At 39.0% G+C, this 2657-nt stretch overlaps 1 protein-coding gene across 1 annotated transcript in view; it reads left to right on the top strand.

Annotated features, from left to right (window-relative positions):
• LOC107701621 (cytosolic carboxypeptidase 4-like) overlaps window positions 1-2657 on the top strand; it is a 237154-nt gene that overhangs the window by 104655 nt on the left and 129842 nt on the right. The gene's annotated exons all lie outside the window — the stretch shown is intronic.

Here is a 2657-nt window from a genome sequence, read left to right as displayed (position 1 = left end):
GATATAGCAGTGATCTATGGCTCTGTGTATTAAATGCTGCTCCATCTGAAAGCACGTGATGGAGATTTACTATTCGCAGAACCGGCTTTACTGACGAGATGCGCATGACAATCACATGCGATTTATCATGCAGCCCTAAGTTTGTTTGTTGATCACAAAGTACAAAGTAGATGAGGAAAGCTAGGAAGCCGGGTGTATTCAAAGCGCCGCCATTACTGTTTACAGTGCGTGGAATGGTGCGCTGTGATTGGTTGAGCAGATATATCACATTCTGCAGAAAAGGGAGACTGGCGTTTGTCGCAGTTTGGAAAGAAAGGGAGAAAACATGACAGTATAACTCGGCGGTAAAATTAAAAATGGACTTTTCAATACCAACCAGATACAATACTGATTTTGGCGGAAACTCAATTTAAAACAAAATGGCGTTTATCTCGTTTTGGAACCAAACTCTTCATATATATATATATATATATATATATAGTGTGTATATATAGTAGAATTATATAGTATATATAGTAGAATTATGTAATTTTATAACTGAAATGCACATTGCTTATTTCAGTTCATAGCCATACAAGCTTCCTGAAACAGCTGTGATTGTTCAGACCTGTGCTGTGAAGCAAATGTCAATACCGATCCTTGTGAAAGCAGGCAATGTGAGAAATCAGTTGTTCTTAAACAAGATTTAGAGGCCATTTTGATTTGGATGCGTTTTTCCGAACAGTCTTATGTCTGCTAAAAGAGGGTTGCACGGTAGTTAATTTATGTGCAATACTACTATACAGTATGTTTCTTTTTTGACTAGGTCATCATATGCAAATGTTCTCTTTGAAAAACGGAAGACATGCTTGGCCAGAGAGCAGCAGTTTGCTCTTCGCTGACCCACAATAGTCTATACTCGCTTGTTTTGCAGGGAGCTCTGAGGTGGTTGCCCAGGCAACCCTGCCCAATGACACCGTGGGTGCTCGACTCAATACCGCATAGTGAACCGTGTTAGTGTGCACATCTGTATGTACTTACCACACATCACCACCTCGTGTGCTTCAATAATACTCCTTTCCTCCTAAACCGATGCACAAGAGTCTAGATTATTGTTGTTGATCTACGCACACTTTTCATTAAATAACTTATAGATCCAGGCACCACGCGGGAGTTTTCCTGCTGGGCTGTTCTCACTAATGAGTGTCCCATTGCTTTTATCTCGAGCAAGGAAGCCAGAGAGCTGGGAAGGCCGATATCAGACTGAACAAAATGATTATCCGTTATCGTAATGAATAGCGCGGTTCAGTTATACCCGGTGGGATGATGCATGTTGCCGCCACTATCTAGCTCTGTGACCCACTATGTTTACTAATCAAGGAGTTTCTGCAGGTTTTTAGCACTGTTAACATGCTAACCGCTAACGTTAGCATGCTTTCTGATGTCAGACACTTCTAAACGGAAAGCTGCGTGTGGCATGAGTGACCCATAACGCTAAGCCTATTTGCTGTTCAGTCTGGTCAGGCAGCAGATAAGATGATGTTAATCTTCAAGACGCCCAGATTCGAGTGCACTAGCTCTAGCACTTCCTTGTCACTTCGTTTCGATTAGTCTTAAGTTGTGAAAATCACAGGAAAACACCCTCAGGTGATGTAAGAGATTACGGCAGTGGTTTAGTATCATCTGTCTGTTACATGTACAACTGTTTTCAAACCCTGTTGAAGAAAAATATCTAAAACCAGCCTTTATCTTAAGGTGGTTTGCTGGTCTTAGCTGGTGACCATGCTGATCAGGCATGGTCACTGGCTATTTTGATGGTTTTAGAGGGTTTTGGGGCGCTTCACGACCAGGTAAACCAACTTAGACTAGCAAAAGCTTGACTATTTTAACACAAAACTGGCTGTTCTAACAGCATCTTGTAAAACTTAAACGTGGTTTTGACATGTTAGCAATGTTGCCATTAACATTCTTAGCGCTCATAAACTGGGTTGTATTACTTCACAACCTCACATTAAAATATATGACTTGTCATAATTTATCACATGGTTAATTTACTCTGCAGTCACGCCAAATCAAATACCTTGAACACCATTTTTTAAAACATTTTTGTATAACCAGTCATTTGGTTTAGCAGAGATGGTTGTATGATCAGGCTAGCCTGTTTCAATGGTTTTCGAGGGTTTTGAGGCACTCCGAGGCCAGCTGAACCAACTTAGACTAGCTTTTTTAAAATTAAGCGGCTTCTTTTAACAGCAAATTACCTTGTAAAACTTAAACGTGGGTTTGACATGTTAGCAATGATGCCATTAACATGATTAGCGCTCATAAACTGGGTTGTATCACTTCACAACCTCACACTAAAATATATGACTTGTCATCATTTATCACATGGTTAATTTACTCTGCTTTCACGCCAAATCAGATACTGTGAATGCCATTTTTTAAACATTTTTATATAACCAGTCATTTGGTTTAGCAGAGATGGTTGTAAAATTATAGTGATTTTAGTGTTATGTTTTGATCTGCAGTCATCATATCCGATGAAAGCCTGTGAAGCATATTCAGCAGAGTCTGACTACATTTATTTCAGTTCAGTTATTTCAGTGAATATTCATTTTTTTCATTTAAATAATTAAAATAATGAATTTAAAGAATCAAAAGTGTTTATTTTTTATTTT

The sequence above is a fragment of the Sinocyclocheilus anshuiensis genome, unplaced genomic scaffold (assembly GCF_001515605.1).
Source record: "Sinocyclocheilus anshuiensis isolate Anshui unplaced genomic scaffold, SAMN03320099.WGS_v1.1 scaffold729, whole genome shotgun sequence".
Classification (NCBI taxonomy): domain Eukaryota; kingdom Metazoa; phylum Chordata; class Actinopteri; order Cypriniformes; family Cyprinidae; genus Sinocyclocheilus; species Sinocyclocheilus anshuiensis.
Note: the sequence above shows the minus strand (reverse complement) of the source record. Positions and strands in the feature narration are given on the sequence as shown.